Source organism: Sus scrofa, chromosome 5, assembly GCF_054392235.1.
Source record: "Sus scrofa isolate SSC_HxYL_T2T_F1_AM1 chromosome 5, Sscrofa_HxYL_maternal_Yorkshire_Landrace_v2.0, whole genome shotgun sequence".
Taxonomy (NCBI): Eukaryota; Metazoa; Chordata; class Mammalia; order Artiodactyla; family Suidae; genus Sus; species Sus scrofa.
In genome coordinates this window covers 35,246,946-35,264,795 of record NC_139387.1, presented here as the reverse complement: position 1 = coordinate 35,264,795, position 17,850 = coordinate 35,246,946, and the positions used below count along the sequence as shown (strand labels likewise).

The 17,850-nt window shown below is 42.3% G+C and overlaps 1 protein-coding gene across 1 annotated transcript in view; it reads left to right on the top strand.

Annotated features, from left to right (window-relative positions):
• GRIP1 (glutamate receptor interacting protein 1) overlaps positions 1-17,850 on the top strand; it is a 766,103-nt gene that overhangs the window by 155,886 nt on the left and 592,367 nt on the right. The gene's annotated exons all lie outside the window — the stretch shown is intronic.

Sequence of the window (17,850 nt, the reverse complement as noted above, 5' to 3'; positions counted from 1 at the left end):
TAGGGGTACACAGTGGCATGTCAGTGAGGACAACCCACAGACAGACTATAGACACTGTTCATCTTTGTGGGCTATTAATTCCACTAAGACTTGGGAAAAATTATATGTGAATAATATTCTGCACTAGAACACAAAATTCCCTTGCATTTGAAAGCTTAAAAGTCAAACGTCGAAGATATTTCATGCTTTTGACAGGCCACTTTAGGCACGATTTCCATCCTCATCAAAACATTTCCCTCATGGATTTCAGTGGAAGAGTTTGAAAAGCATTAATCTAGACACTCTCTAAGATTTTTTCCAGCTGTGATTCTAGGACCGCGATTCTGAAAGAGTCCTTCCTCTTTGAGTTATTTATTGCTAACTTTCTGCCTCTGTGAATGAATGAATTATCCACAGAATATTGTCTTACGTTGCTTTTAACTCAAGGGAACTCCTTTTCACCAAAGAACTTTAAAGCCAAACATCAAGGATATTAAACAACAAGTTTTGAGAGAGGGGAAAGGACCTTATAAATTATTTGTGGAAAGTGTTTTGATTTTACAGCAATAATTACAGATGCCTCACTCTCTAGCCAGGTCTTAAAGGAGATGTGCTGCCTTTGTGGTCAGCGTTTTTATTTGAATATACCCATGTATCTAAAAGTGCATTTCTGGAATTCCCATCGTGGCTCGGTGGTTAACGAATCTGACTAGGAACCATGAGGTTGCAGGTTCGATCCCTGGCCTTGCTCAGTGGGTTAAGGATCCAGCGTTGCCGTGAGCTGTGGTGTAGGTTGCAGACGTGGCTCAGATCCCATGTTGCTGTGGCTCTGGCGTAGGCTGACGGCTACAGCTGCAATTCGACCCCTAGCCTGGGAACCTCCATATGCCGCGGGAGCCGCCCAAGAAATAGCGAAAACACACACACACACACACACACAAACAAAAGTGCATTTCTTCCCTCCTAACCTGGAGTTCACCCAGTAGCTTCCAGAGGATTATATTATAGCAGGATACTTTTAACTGTAAGCAACACTATCCCCTGCTTACACTGACACAAACAGTGAACAGATATAGTACCCCATGTAACTGGAAGTCAGAAGTTGGGCATTTCTGGTTCCATTTTTCTAGGATCTCACCTCTACTCCCCGTGTCACCTTTTTTCTCAAACTGGCTTCTATCGTGGTCCCAAGATAATTGCCACTGCTAGTGGCAGTTGTCCCTAATTATAGTGGAAGAAAGGGCTTCTTTCCAGCCATAGACTAAAAATTCTTTCTTCTGGCCTGATTGGTTGACTTAGGTTGTGTGCTCGCTTCTGAACCATCAAGATCAAGGCGAATGAGACGATCACGGTAAGAGGAGGCTCCCTAGACTCAGCCTTGGATCCGGGGATAAGATCTACTTCCCCTGAGAACTAGGGAAACCTGAGCTAAATCACGCTCCATTACGGAGGAGGAGGGGGAGACGGGGACCTTATAGGTAGGAGTCCATAGCAATGACTAGAGATGTTTTAACAGTGAATGCTAATTTGTCCTTTACTGCTGGCAGCCAAGTTCTGTGGAGCAGCAGTTTCCTAATTGCCAACAGAAACGGAGAGGGACTGAAAATTTTCACTTAGAAGATGTTTACTGAGTCCCTACCGGGTTTTAAGAACCGAAACCGACAGAGTAGTCATGTAAACAAATAATAAGTGTAGTGATTAGAATGACCGAGTGCATAGGGATACATCTTATTGATCTTATTCACTTTCCATCAATATCTGCTCCATGCTAAGCTCTATGGGAGCAGAGACTTCTCCACTGCTTTGTTCACTGTATCTCATAGCTAACACACTGCCTGACACATACTAAGCATGCCACACATATTTATTGAAATAAGGTTTATTGGAGCCAGAATCATCCATCAGTGATTTCTGAAAGGATAATGGCATAATAGAGACACGTACCGCAGAAACCCATTTATAGGCTGGAATAGTTGGAGGGTTCTGTGAGGTAAGACTGAGGAGGTATGTTAATTCCTTCTTACTTGGAGAGTGTTAGTATATAATGAAGGAATTCTGATGTCAGGAAAGCTCTGAGACTTTGTCATAATGTAACAAGTTGGATGATTTCTACACCCTAGAAGGCAGTAACAGTTTTTATTGAATGTTTACTATGTGTTAGGTGCTGTGCTAAATGTACAACTAATGTAAATATCAAATTTACCACAGCACCTAACACAATGCACATTCAATAATGAATGAATGAATGAATGTATGGTGAGCTTTCTAAACAGATTTGTGAGACTGTTATGATTAGATTAAATAGTTCATACCCGACTGTGCCTTCCTGAACGTATTTTTTTTCTTTGCTTTTCATGGTGTGATCTGTGATATTCGTGCTTTGTGATTTTAATGGCGAGCTATATTTCTAGTGGAAAAATGTAAGCTAGTGAAATGTGCTTTGACTCAGTATTCCATGTCAAACAAAAGTCTGATTATTTGGAGCACACAGGCATAGATTTTGCACCTAAAAGAATTGCCTTCTTGGGAGTTTCCATGGTGGCTCAGCAGGTTAAGAACCTGACTAATATCACTGAGGGTGTGGGTTCCATCTCTGGCCTCGCTCGGTGGTTGCCGCAAGCTGCATTTTGGATCTGGGATCCCACGTTGCTGTGGCTGTGGTACAGGCTACCAGCTGCAGCTCCAGTTCATCCCTAGCCTGGACACTTCCACATGCTGCAGGTGTGGCCCTAAGAAAAAAGAAAAGAGAGAAATTACCTTCTTAATGTCTGAAAGCAAATAACCTCAAGGTCTACCAACCAAATATGTAGATTGCTATCTAAAGTCCTACGGAATGGTTTGGCAGTGTATTTGGAAAGGACTCAAAAGCCCATGTAATCCACCTTCCCATCTCATAGATGGAAAGCAGGAGATCAGACCCGTGGGCTGGTGGCCTGCTACTTCCGTGCTGGCCAAGTGGGAGAGACAGAACTCAAGCTCAGGTTTTTCACCAGAGCTGCAGTGCTTCAACCACGTGAGGAAATAAAGGAGAACTGAGAGCAGCAGGCTGATTTTCAAAGTTTGATTTTAGGCAATCGCTTAGCTTCGAGCCATGGGGGTCTTGCAAGTCTTGAATAGACCTTTATTTCACTAATGGGCCATTTGGCATAAGGAAAAAAATTAAAGTAACAATCTCCTTAGGTGGTGGAGAACATTATTCTATGGAAAAGACGGAAGTTATTGTCAGAGGAAGTGGCAACATTGACTGTATAACACTGGGAATTTAAACAAAAACTCCTTGGTGGCTCCTTCGGAAGTACATGGTGGGGTAATGACTTTGCTGACATTGAAGAGGAAATGTTCCTTTGAGAACGCAGCTTCCGTTGCCACATCGAGGAGACTATCAGTTTACCTCTTAGAATATTTATTATCATTGTTCTTGTACTAAAATGTCTGATACATTTAGTCACTTTATTCACCTACTTTCTTGCTGTTTCATTCTTTCTTCCTTTTTGCTTTTTAGAGCTGCATGTGCAGCATGTGGAAGTTTCTGGGCTAGGGGTCAAATCGGAGCTGCAGCCGCTGGCCTAAGCCATAGGCACAGCAATGCAGAATTCAAGCCCCTACACCACAGCTCACAGCAATGCCAGGTCCTTAACCCTCTGAGCGAGCCCAGGGATCGAACCTGTGTCCTCATGGATACTAGTTGAGCTTGTTACCTCTGTGCCACAACGGGAGTTTCCCTGCTATTTCTGTTTATTCAGAAATTTCCTCAAACAGGTTTGACGATAATCCACGACATCCTCCAGTTATCCCTGTCATTTTATCCCCTCTAAATGGCCGGGACAGATGAAAACTCCGTCATTGTTCATTCACTCTTCTGTATAATGTAAGAGGGATATTGCGTGATACTTCCCAGTGGCCATACATACTTGAGAATGTAGTTCTACTTTACTTTTCAAAATAATTTTTTTTTTTTCCTGGAACGTTGTTCCTGGACAAGCTCACAGCAAGTTTGCGTACTTTGCATCTGGCTTGGCAGTTTGCCCCAAACCCATTTCACTAATACTGTCATGTTCTGTGTCCCCTTGTAGGGATCAGAGATCTTTACTTAGTTATTAAAAAAAAAAATCCTCTAACTTTGCATATGGAATGGTGATTTAAAAAAATTTTGCGGAGTTTGGAGTTCCCGTAGTGGCTCAGTGGTTAATGAAGCCGACTAGGAACCAGGAGGTTGCAGGTTCGATCCCTTGCCTCACTCAGTGGGTGGGGGAATCCATCATTGCCATGAGCTGTGGTGTAGGTCGCAGACGCGGCTCGGATCTGGCATTGCTGTGGCTGTGGTGTAAGCCGGCGGCAACAGCTCCAATTAGACCCCTGGCCTGGGAACCTCCATATGCTGCGGGTGCAACCCTAAAAAAGGCAAAAGTTTTACAAAATAAAAAAAAAAAAATTTTTTTTTTGGCATTGTTTCTTGAACTCACGGAGTCCAGTGGATGTATTTACTTATCTTCCTAAGTGGCCAAAATCTGTTAGAAAAGTGAACCTCCTCATTTCTTTAAAATAACATCAGTCACCATATAATTTATTTCTGTCGTGAGGGGAAGGATTCTTATCTTGCTGTATTAACTTGTATCCAGCGTCTCTTCTGAGCTGGGCATCGTTTGCTTTGAAACCTGCCAGTGTTCTCTCCATTAGTCAGTCCAATGCAAGATCACTCTTCCTATCAGCCAAGCACGTTTCCATACCAAGTTTTTGCCTAAAGAAAATGAAATCAAGTCAGAGAATGTGATGGTCTCTGCCAGCTGATGGTGCACCTCTGGATAAGCGGCAGAGACACATCTGTATTATTCTACCTGCAATATGGGCTCAATTTATTTTCTGGAGATTTCCCCTAGTTTTTATTTTATTTTTATTTTTTGTCTTTTTAGGGCCGTACCCATAGCATATGGATGTTCCCAGGCTAGGGGTCTAACCAGAGCTGTAGCCGCCGGCTGACGCCAGAGCCCCAGCAATGTGGGATCTGAGCCACATCTTCGACCTACACCACAGCTCATGGCAAAACCGGATCCTTGAAACAATGAGCAAGGCCCGGCATTTGAAGCTGCATTTTCATGGATGCTAGTCAGATTCGTTTCCACTGAGCCACAATGGGAACTTGCTCCCTAGCTTTTAAATGGAATTTAATGTATAGTTCATTCATCAAATATTTATTATATGCCTCCTGGGTGTCAGGCTGCAGCATGGTGATTGTGACAGGTATGCTGTTGACTTAATTACAGTAGTAGAGACCCAAGATCCTAGTAACTTAAGATAGAGCTTCACTTTTTCTCTTGAGCAAAATAAATCTTAAGGGAGGCAGTCCAGGGCTTTCATGATATGAATATAGTCATCAGTGGTTTGGTTGTTTTTATCTTTTTGCTCTTATCTTCGTAGGCCAGGCTTTCCATCTCAGGGTCACCTTTATTCACAGGATAACTGCTAGAGTTCTGGCCATCATGCCCACATTCCAGAGAGCAGGAGGAAGAAAGGGGGAAAGGCAAAGGATGTCAGCCGAGTCAGCTCCCTTTGCAGCATTTTCCAGAAGCTCATCAATAACGTCTGCTTGCATCTTTCTCAAAACTTTTTAATACAAGGGAGTTTGAGCAGGATAGGGTTTTATTTTCGTTAACCTAGGTACATGGTCACGTACAACAATATAGGGATCTGCTTTTAAAGAAAAAAAAAAAAGGGAAGCGAATGTGGAAAACAGTTGCAGTCTCTGCAACCCTTTTTTTGTTCCCAGATCTTCCATTGTATACCCAACATTTGACAACCTCAGATGAAAATTAGCAGTTAAATGCGTTGTGAAATTCTCTCACAAGGTTAGAATGTAAATAGCTGTTTTTGTCCTTTTACTTTAAGGAGACCTCAAAGCATGGAGTCATGGTGTTATAGAAGGGAAAAAAGGCCAAAAAATGGTGCTTCCTCCTTTTTTTCCCCCCCAGGACAAGCCTTGCATCATGTAAATTGTTCTGGGGTTACTGATGTGTTCTAGAGGCAGGGAAGCTGGGAATATTAAAAAACTGTTTACTGCTGATTGTTCTGTGTATTTATTAATTGGTTTTCTTCATTCTTTCCCAAAGAGAATTTCACAGCTCTTGGTTCTTCTTATAAACAGTGGGCTTCCAAATGAAACGAAAACCAGCTACATCCTTCCTTTTTAAAAAGATAGGGTAAAATAGACACTTTGGAAATGAACATGGTTTGTTTCTTATTACTAATTTTCTATACTTGTGCTCTTGGAAGCAGTGGTCCTTTTTTTCTAATTCTCTTTTCTTTCAGATGGCAGGGAAGAGGGGAAATTAGTAGGAGCCTCTGTAGCTACTTTATCGTGACAGAGGGAAAGAATTAAAGATTGGCCCAAATCATAAGGACCTATAAAAGAAGAAATCACAGCGCTGAGGAGAAAACAATACCTTTAGATCCCCACAGCTGATTCCTTGCATGTTTTAAGTGCCTCCAGATTGAGCTCCCCATCTCTCTGGGTGGTTTTAAGCAGATTCAAACTGATGGTTTGCGTTTTTAGTTTTGGTTATGTCCGGCCCCCAAGAGGCAAATGAGAGACAACGTGTGGTTGGTAGTGGGAGGCACCTGCGGTTCCTGGGGTCTGCATTGTGCTGAGCTCAGAGGCAGGGGTCTGTGGCATTGGGAGACGGCAGTGCCCAGGGTTAGGGGGTGGGTAGGTGGTTTCAGGTGGGAATGAGAAGTAAAAACACACGGGGAGGAATCACTCAGGAGCCTGGCTGGAAGGCAGCCCAGATTCCTTCAGATGAGCCACTGTGGAATTTTTTGTTCTTATCTATCCATGTGTCAGTGCTCCCCTAAGTGATCCCTTCCTCAGTATTGTGTGTGGAATCTTGCATGGGGCCTCGGGCAGCCAACACATCTGGGATTTATGGAAAGCAGTTTTCTTGGCTATTTTATCTGTCTTTCAAGCTGACATATGAGGTCGGAGGCTATGGTAGCATTTTCTTCGCCGTTATAAACAGCTCTCTGAGCTGAAAGGCTTCCGAACTCATCTATGATTTCCCTCAGGGTGGGAAGGGATGTTTTATGATTGGTGATGAAGGCTCGCACATCGCCTGCCTTTAATGGTAACATCGGGGCATCTCATTTCCCCATAGCGTGACCTTGATTTCCTGTCATCTGGATGCCGGTGTTCAGAGGCTGAGTTGAGCCGTCCCACATGAAAGGGAGTGACAGGTAGCATCCTTGCCTCAAGTTATACTTTGCCACGGAGAGTTCAGAAAAGGCCTTGTATGCCTTACTGCAAATGAATGGACTCCACTGTTGCATTCCCATTATCTGGTGACCAGATAGGGGTGCTGGGGAGGTGAACCCTGTTAGACGCAGAATAAGTGGGAGTCTTGGCAGTGCAGTACATAGAGGCCTCGTGGACACTGATAAGGTGGGAAAAGCAACTAATAGGGTCAGAATTCCCAGAAACCGGTGAAGCTCAAGCAGAGAAAAGCTGAGGAAGAAGCCAAATAGAGATTCCCACTCCCCACCCCCCTTGCAACGTTATGAAATGTTAAGGAAAGCCTTTTGGGGTCTGGGCCCCATTAAGGCTGCTCACGTCCCCCAGTAACTAAAAGATGTATGAACTACTTAACTTTTTTTCCACCCGGAACTATGAAAATGTTGACTAAGCGTGAGCATATCAAAGGCATTTCTGAATCAGACACCAGCAGGTTTCCTTAGTCCTAGGGTTTCTTCCATCTTTTTCCTGATGGGACTTTTCACTCTGGACAACTTTCCTTGGTGTCTTGGAGAGTTACTGTGCAGTGCCAAGTGCCCTTTTGAGCTTTTGGGACATGAATGTAACATGTGCCTTATTGTGATTGTGGGTTTTTTCTCCAGCTGGCTGGAGGCAAGAGAGAGACAGAGGGAGAGGGAGGGAGGGAGGGAGAGGGAGAGAAAGCATGGGCTTGGGCACAATCAGGTGGTCGTGCTGTTGAGGGAGAAGGGCCAGGATGAATGCAAAGGAAGGATGACAGTAATGGGCCCTAGTGAGCTGGGTGCGCAGGAGAATGAAGGGATGAGGGCGGTGGGTAAAACACTGACAGCTGCAATGGTGGAAGAGACCGTTGTGGGAAGGGCCCTCCCAGCACAAAGGGAAGGCAACATGGCATAACCAACACCTATGTGCGCATGCGTAACTAACTCTGTAGCATAGACCATCCAGTCAAATGTAAGGAAGACAAAGGGGCTAAAAAGTAAAGGGGAAACTAACGAAGGGTATATAAGGCTACACCCCACTTCCCTCAGAGCTCAGTCTTTGGGTATGAATCTGCTGAGCCAGTGCCGACACAAATAAATATTGCTTCCTGGCAATAAGCCTTGGTGTCCCATCTCTCTATATGCAAGTCCTCCAACACCATTTTTTGACAATGCAGGGCAATGAAAATGTTAAAATTTAATACACGTTAATCAGAATCTGGCATTTGGAGTAGTGTAATTTTTCCCTTGCTTCATCCTAACTATTGATAATCTTTATGGGCTTTGTGATTCACATTGATTTATAACGGCTAAAATTAGATGTATCAGCAAACAACTTATTTATGTAAAATTTCTTTCTATACCTAGAAAATATCAACTCCGTTGGATTGATATTATTGATAATTATTTGCTCTTCTAATATTTCTAGTTAGTTTGCATTATTTAAATAAGTTTATGTAATGTCTCCAATGTACAAATAAATGTTTCCACTCAGAATTACTTTAGTTTGGAGTTCCCGTCGTGGCGCAGTGGTTAACGAATCCGACTAGGAACCATGAGGTTGCAGGTTCGATCCCTGCCTTTGCTCAGTGGGTTAAGGATCCGGCGTTGCCGTGAGCTGTGGTGTAGGTTGCAGACGCGGCTCGGATCCCGCGTTGCTGTGGCTCTGGCGTAGGTCGGTGGCTACAGCTCCGATTTAACCCCTGGCCTGGGAACCTCCATATGCCGCGGGAGCGGCCCAAGAAATAGCAACAACAACAACAACAAAAAGACAAAAGACAAAGAAATAAAAAAATAAAATAAAATTTAAAAAAAAAATTACTTTAGTTTTACAAAAGTAAAAACTTACAGTGTTTTTGTATTTAAGACTTAAAGAATAATCTGCTAATGTTTTTCTCACACATGTACAGCCCCTTTTCTTTATTCAAATGTCTACTGTCTCTTTTATCCTACTTTGGTGGAGAGACGTGTCAACATTATACACGGTGGCCTATTTTTCTGGATTACTTCACTTCCTTAATTCTTCTATTGGAATGGATAATTGAGGTGATCATCTGGGGGCAAAACCAAGCCCCAACCCAAATTCTGGCTTCATTTCACTGGTGGCATTGAGGTACCTCCCTTTATGTCATTAGGAGACATTCAGCCTATTACATAAGCTAACATAAAGGAGAATGATGTAATGACGAGTGCAAACAAGTTCCTGTGTAGTCTGGAAGAAGGAGTTACAGAGAAAGTCTTTGCATTTTCTCTCCAGCACTGCCCAGGGGGCAGGTGTTTTGGCTATTACTGAGTCATGCTGCTCTTTACACAAAAATATCCCCAAGGTGGAAAAGGGTCGTTCTTTGGGCTACACCGAGTATGATAGTCTTTGCTCCCTTCCGTTCTCTCCAGACCAGCCACCCTCCTCAAACTTTGCTTCCAAGAGAACCCCACCCCTGGAAAGGACAGGTTCAATACAGATGTGTAGCTTGTTCTCGGTCACACAAAATCTTACACTTAAATAATGGACGTTGCGGGATTTAAATTGGTTTCTTTCTCATCTGTTTCTTGTGAATCCAATTCATTATACCCATTACAGCGTGGGGGAACCAAACAAGACTGCTTTTCTGAAACTGGTCAAATGTCATATCTCACATCATGGTGATGACAAAGGTACAGCCCCCCGTGAACCTGAAGCTCAGGTGGCCATCCGGCCTCACCCCTTTCTGAACAACGCGTGATGGATGTTCAATATTTGTGGATTGTTTTTGTATGTGTTTTAAAGTATACATTGACAAGCCTCTAAAGAAAACTTAAATCCTATGATTCTATGACATTTGTATTAATTTATTCATGTATTCTTACTCGTTTTCCGTTTTTGTAAGATGTCTTTACCTTTAGCATTAATGATATCCTGGGAGTTTGGGGACAAGTTTCTAAATGGAGATTGGTATTTAAATTTCAGCTTAACATGTTCCTTTACTTTATTTTGAGGGTGTCACTACTTATTGTGAGAGTTAACATAAATAATGTGGAACTTTATAAATATGAAAAAGAAAGGATCCCTTTTCTGCTTGAGAAGGAAATGTATTGCTTCTGATAAGGTTTTATTTTTTAATTATTTAGAGTAATTCTTGTTTGGAAACACTTTAATCCTCCAAAACTCTGAAATTTGGGAGAAGTAGGAGAAAGTATGGTTGTTTCTGGAGAAAGTAATTGATGGTTAATTTTATGTGCCAATTTGACTCGGCCACCAGGGTGCCTAGATATCCAGTCAGGCATTAGTCTGGGTGGTTCTATGAGGGTATTTTGGCTGAGATTAACCTTTAAATCAATAGACCACATAAAGCAGATTGCTCTCTCTAATGTGGGTGGGTCCCAACAAATCAGTTGAGGGCCCGAATAGAACAAAAAGGCTGACCCTCTCCTGAGTCTGAGTAAGAGAGAATTCTTCCTGCATGTCTGCCTTTGAAGTGGAACACAGGTTTATTTCCTGGCTTGGGACGGGGACTGAAACCAAGGGCGGAATCTTTGGCTCTTGCTGCATTTGGAGCCTACTGGCCTTTGGACTAGAGCTATATACCCTTGGGACTCCTGGTGTTCACCCTCTGACTCAGACTGGGAAGGCACCGTCAGCTCTCCTTTTGTCTGCAGCTGGATGACTCACCCTGCAGATCTTGGGACTTGTCAGCCTGTAGCAAATATCTTATAATAAATCTTTTTCTCTCTATATGAATGTCTATCTGCCTGCCTGCCTGCCTGCCTGCCTGCCTGCCTGCCTGCCTGCCTGCCTATCTATCTATCTATCTATCTATCTATCTATCTATCTATCTATCTATCTATCTATCTCTATCCATCTGTTTATCTATCCATCTCCATACTATTGGTTTCCTTTCTCTGGGGAGCCCTAATACAGTTGAACTAAGTAATTTTGATTCAGAGACTATAAAGAGAAAGATGAGTAATTATTTTGAAAATTAGAAACACCAGAGGGAACGTTATATAAAATGACTTAATTTGTCCAGTTTAATGTTTCCTGGAATATCTGATTTGAAAAGAATGATTCTGAGAAAACAGGGGAAATTGAAATAATGTATTAAATGTGGTTCAGAACATTCTTTAAAATGTCTAGTGATTGAAATTAATGCAGTAAATTTCCCCTCTGGCGTATTTTAGGTGTTGGATAAATAATGATTAAGATGAAGCAGTGCACTCGGCATGTGATAAAAGGACATCATGTCTTTACCTTCCATTTATCAATTAACATCATACTTTAATTATACTATCATGAAAAAGTATAGTTATAAACCCTGAGTTATACTTGATAGGCATCATGGCATAGTTTTATCATAAACAATTAAGAACAGATCTTTGATGAGATTTTTTTTCCTCTCTAGTTCTCCTGTTACTCAACAATTCATTCCTGGATTAAGGAAATATTACCTTCACAATATTGGAAAACTCTTTGCTTTGCAGGATATACTGTATTTGAAATCATGTGTAAGGAAAACATAGGCATTATTGATTACTGAGTCTTGTTGTTTTTCATTATCAATTAGAGTGGCCATATGTGACTGTGTCCTAAATTAGGGCTATGCTGATAAGGTATAGAAAGGTTAAAAAATATGTGTAAATAAAACATGAGGTCAAGAACTTGAAAGTATTTTTTTCTTTTTCTTTCTTTCTTTCTTTCTCTCTTTCTTTCTTTCTTTCTTTTTTTCTTTCTTTCTTTCTTTTTCCTTCCTTCCTTCCTTCCTTCCTTCCTTCCTTCCTTCCTTCGTTGCTTTTTAGGGCCACATTCAGTGGCATACAGAGGTTCCCAAGCTAGAGGTCAAATCAGAGTTACAGCTGCTGGCCTATGCCACAGCCATAGCAACCCTGGATCCGAGCCACATCTGCGACCTACACCGCAGCTCAGAACAACGCTGGATCCTTAACCCACTGAACGAGGCCAGGAATCCAACCAGCAACCCAACCTCATGGTTCCTAGTTGGATTTGTTTCTGCTGTGCCATGATGGGAACTCCATGAAAGTATTCTTTAAATATATGGGATGCAAATTGAAGATTATGGTAGTCTCTGAGAAAACCCTATGTACATTAAATATCATAAATCCTCTGAACTTGTTTCAGATCACTTGAAAGTAGATCTTGAAACTTGGGACAATTGTAAGGAAAAAATACTTCCTAGCTTAAACAAACAAACAAAAATCCATTCGGATGTATTTTATAAAAATGTATCCCCCTAGCACTGTGTGGTATCTATCGTGTGCTCAACATACAGCAAAGGAGATAGACATCATCTCTTTAGAATGTGGGCATTCAGGTAAAGTAAATGTCTTTGATCTTAGGCCAGAGGGCATAATAGAAGAAATTATATTTTACGTTAAGATTTTCTTTACCAAAATCTTCAGTTCCTAGATTTTCTTGACTTCTTTTCCCCCCAATGGTAGCTCCCTTAATATTTTTGCAAAAAGAAAAAAAAAAAAGGATTTAAATACTTAAAAAAAAAAAAAAACCCAAGAAACTTGTTGGAATGTGAGATTTTGAAGCACATGCATCTTATGTTTTAAAAAACATAGTACTTTGTGTTTGAAGGTGGGATATTTTTTGAACACGAAAGGCACTTTATAGTACACGAGCAGCTTCCAACGGGGGTTGCTGGAAAGCGATGTGCTGAGACTGTTGTCTGTACAGAATCAAGACCTCCCAGGGGAGCTGAGCTCTACATGCCTCGACCTGATTAGGTCTAAACTGTGGGTGGGTGGCTGGGTGGAGGGGTGCATGAACGCAGGGTGCTGTCTTTCTCTCTCTCTCTCAAGTTCTCCAAATAGGAACAGCTCAGTCCCTGAGAGCCTCCCTCACCTCACTGCAGACTCCAGCCTGAGTGGGCAGCTGTAGAGATATCTTATCAATTGTGGGGGTCACAACCTAAAATATCCTTGCAGGGCATATGGTCTTTCAATTGCGAATTTAAAAAATCATTTCATTTACCTTTTGCCTAGGCTTTCTTAAGACATCATTTGGTAGGTAGGGCAGGAGAGGGCTGCCTTAGCGCTCACAGGGGCCACATGCATGCACGGTTCTGGGCCCACACACATGCATGCACCTGCCTTGGTGCCATGGGGTTCAGCCAAAGCTGTCAGTCTCTAACCACCCACCTTCGCCCCCACAAGGCTTGCCAGGTGCCTTCTGGTATGATCCTTTTCCCACAAAGGGCTCCTGTGGGAAGAGTGTTCTGGACCATTCTTCTCACTTTGCTTCCAGCTTTGATTGAGTTTGAAAAGGTGCAGAGCCTCCTGAAGGTAGCCTGGGTTAGATTCTCTGTCTTGTCCCCACTGCCTCACCCAAGGTCTGGCCCCCTGCTCCTAGCTCATTTGTTTCATTTATTGAGCAGCATGAAACAATCCTGAGTAAATGTCAGGCTTTGCAGCCTGGCTCTGTCGTTATCCAGCATCTAAGATGTTGGTCCCACACTAATTTACCCCATTTAATATATTTCTCATTCCCTGTAAACCCCATACGGAGAAGCTTCACAGTTGGGAGACCTGTGCTACCTCCAGAACCTGCCTGGTTGAACCTCGCAGTGATCGAAGGCGAGAGCTGCATCCAGGCTGCCATTCTCTTTGCTGCCCACCCACACCGAGTGCCTGCTGGGAACATGGGCTCTGCGTGATTCTCTCTTTCTGTCTCGCTCTCTCTCACAGAGTCCTCTTTTTCTTTCTAAAGCTAGCTGTCTCCTTGTCTAGACAACCCCCTCTTCCATCTCCAGATGGCTTTGTCTGGGAAACCCATACACTTTCTCACTACCAAGAACTCCTTCCCCAAGATGCACAGGCAATTAAACTTCTCTGACTCTCGTGGTGTTACTCCAGTGTGTAAGCATTTGCCAAGGAATTAAGACTTTGCCAGGAGGAGAATGACAGTCTTCTCACTTCGTGAATTGCTCTGGGGTGGTTATTCCTTTCAGTGGTTAAGACCATGGTCAGGATGGGCATCTCAAAAGCAAGGCTCTGGTCTGTTAAGATTCCCAGAGACTTTCTATCATGTACTTGTAGGGCGCCTGGATTTTAGGAAATGAATTTCCTCAAGATCAGGTAAATTGGAAGATACAAAAAGGGCCATCCAGAGGCATGATTTATGTCTCATAAAATAAAAAAAGAAGCTCTTTTTTTTTTTTTTTAAATATCAGCTTTCGTCTGATTTTAATTCAGCTTTCTGATGAGATCCACCTGCAGTGTCTATATATATTTTTTTTTTTTTCCAGCCAAGGTGCTTGCAGACTCTCTGGTTTCCAGATCTCAGGGTCATGATCTGTTATGTTACTCTGTGACTCATCAAACCTCTCATCCGGCAAAAGTTGGCCTGGGCGGCTCTCCCCCAAGGACAGTTTTTACTATAGGCATTTCCTAAACTCTGTGACATGATATGGCAATCAGTCAGTTCCGATCAGTGATGCACTAACAGATCCCAAGGTTTTCTAATGATTTCCTTTTTATTTGGTCTAAAGTAGCTTGGAATTTATCCCTACGATACTCCTCATTGCCTTGTGATATTCTTTCTTAGGAGGCAGGGAGAGGGGTTAGAGTTGAAGCCAGCCACACCATGAGTGGCCAATCTGCTGTGGCTGTTGCCGACGTGCCAGTAAAAGTTTTGAGAATTGCCAGTTATATTAATGCCTACATCACAATTAGTAACAAAACAGCAGAAAAGTTGACGATGCAAGTAATATTTGCAATAACATGATTCATATTCATTACAGTTAAAAAAAGCCTATAAATTCAATGTAATTTGAAACAATAAAATAGTATATCCTTGTGCTTGTTTCTTCAGTAATGCATGTCTTTTGTTTAATTAACTTTACCGGTAGAGTAGCTTTGGGAAAAGGGACTCGCATTTAAAACAATTGCTTGAAATGATAGTAACTGTACTCACTTTTTCCCACAAAAAATGACAAAATTTTGAGGTCTTGTAGATTGCTGTTTCTTGATCCATATGCCTCTGAAATACATTTATAAATGCCATGGCGAAAATTCTATCATACTCTCAGTTTATTTTATCAAATTTGATCTTGTCAAAAATAGGTTGGGCTTTGGGAATATGTCATATGTGAACCTCATCTGTCAGATATGTTGTGGAGAAAATAAAGGTCAAGAACTGTGTTTCTAGAGATAATAAACTGTATGAATCAAAGGGAAAAATGCCTGTTCAAGAGCATTTATAACTTTTATCGATATTGTTAAAAATAACCAAACAAACCCTGAAAGAATCAGGTAGCCCAAAAGGATTTCTCTTATCATTACAGGAGACGGCACTCTTCATTATTCGCCTCCCACAGTCTTTGAGATAGACATCATAGATCAAATTAAAAGCACCTATGATCCTAGATTTTGCTATTTGCACAGTAAGAAAAGTGGTTAAAATTTAGAGATAAGGAGTTCCTATCGTGGCTGGACAGGTTAAGAACTCAGCTTGTATCCTTGAGGATGCAAATTTGATTCCTGGCCTTGATCAGTGGGTTAAGGATCCAGCGTCCCCACAATCTGTGGTGTAGATCGCAGGTGTGGCCCGGATTTGGCATTGTCGTGGCTGTGGCATAGGCTGGCAGCTGCAGCTCCTATTTGACCCCTAGCCTGGGAACTTCCTCATGCTACAGGTGTGGCTGTAAAAAGAAAAAAAAAAAAAAAAGATAAAGAAAAGATCTCTTTCTTTCTTTCTTTTTTTTTTTTGCTATTTCTTGGGCCGCACCCACGGCATATGGAGGTTCCCAGACTAGGGGTTGAATCAGAGCTGCAGCCACTGGCCTACACCAGAGCCACAGCAACGCTGGCCCGAGCTGTGTTTGCAACCTACACCACAGCTCACAGCAACCCCGGATCGTTAACCCACTGAGCAAGGCCAAGGACCGAACCCGCAACCTCATGGTTCCTAGTCGGATTCGTTAACCACTGCGCCATGACGGGAACTCCCTCTTTATTTCTAATAGTATTCTTCTATAGTCTATAGACCACTTCTCACTGGTTAAGCAGGAATGGCAATAATAAACCAACCCCTTAAGTCATTATGAGAATTTAATTTAATGATTTAACACAAGTATACAGCATGACATATAGCACAATAAGTATTGGCTGTTATCCTTATCGAGCCCAGGCTGGGGATGATTCTTCAAGACCAGTATTCAAATTCCTTTTTGATCACAGGAATGAAAAGCAATTATTTGCTAGTAGACTAGATTTCAGTATCCAATGGTAGGAACAGTATAATATTTAAATGTCCCTTCGTTTTTATTTATCTTACTATTACAACTTCCAGATTTATCCCGTGAATGACCTGACGTACTTGAATAGAAAAACATTCCTCTTTAGGCTGAAGACATTCAATTTCCATCTCCAGCTCCAGAAAGCAGCTGTTCTTATCACATTATTGTCCTGAGGAGCCACTTTATATAAACGATGCCAAAGCTATTGTTGTTTTGTTAATAATTCTCCAGCAAGAATGAGCAGTGCCTTCCTGGGACCTAAGGGCACATTTTAAGATTAATTTCTCATGGAAGATCTTTGAAAAGTCAGTGCTACTGAAGACCAAACATGGAATAATGCTTGAGCTCTTTCTTTCTTTCCCTTTTTTTTTTTTTTTTTTTTTTTTTTTTTGGTCCGTTTGTCTTTCTAGGGCCGCACTAGTGGCATATGGAGGTTCCCAGGCTAGGGGATCTAATCGGAGCTGTAGCCGCCAGCCTACGCCACAGCCACAGCAATGCCAGATCTGAGCCTCGTCTGTGACCTACTCCACAGCTCACGGCAACGCCAGATCCCTAACCCACTGAGCGAGGCCAGGGATCGAACCTGCAACCTCATGGTTCCTAGTCGGATTTGTTAACCACTGAGCCATGATGGGAACTCTGGTTTTTCTTTTTTTTGGTTTAAGGTGGTAATACCCGTTCCTAAAATATTTAGGCTTATGACATCTCTGGTGGTATTTTCCAAGATATGTTCCATGAGATGCTAGTCTTGCAAGATGCTCCAAGAAATGAGTGCACTGTGATCAGATAAGTTTACTGCCCATTCTGGGTCCGTTTTGGAAAGTCCACATTACATGTCAGCTAGTTGCAAGCTCTGAGCAGTCCTTTTGTTTGTTTGTTTGTTTGTTTGTTTAGGGCCACACCCTAAGCATATGGAAGTTTCCAGGCTAGAAGTCGAATCAGAACTACAGCTGCCAGCCACAGCCATAGCCACACCAGATTCTAGCAGTGTCTGGGACCTACACCACAACTCATGGCAATGTTGGATCCTTAACCCACTGAACAAGGCCAGGGATCGAACCTGCATCCTCATGGATACTAGTCGGATTCATTACCGCTGAGCCATGACAGAAACTCTTGAGAAGTCTTAGGGTAAAAAAAATACTGGGAGAAATAGTTTCTTTGATGCAGTATTTTGAAGTTTAAAACAGGCACCCTTTTCAGGTACTTGAGCAGATCCAAAGCTGCATCCTGATGCCATTTCAGGCCCTAGAAGCAGCTGCGGCTGACTTGTGTGGAGGCGAGGTGACCCTTTACCCAGGCAGGGATTGTAGATGGTTCTTCTGCTTCTGTGATGGAAAATGTTAGCTTCGCACTCTCATATTTGGCATCGTAAGTTCTTTCCTCAGGCATG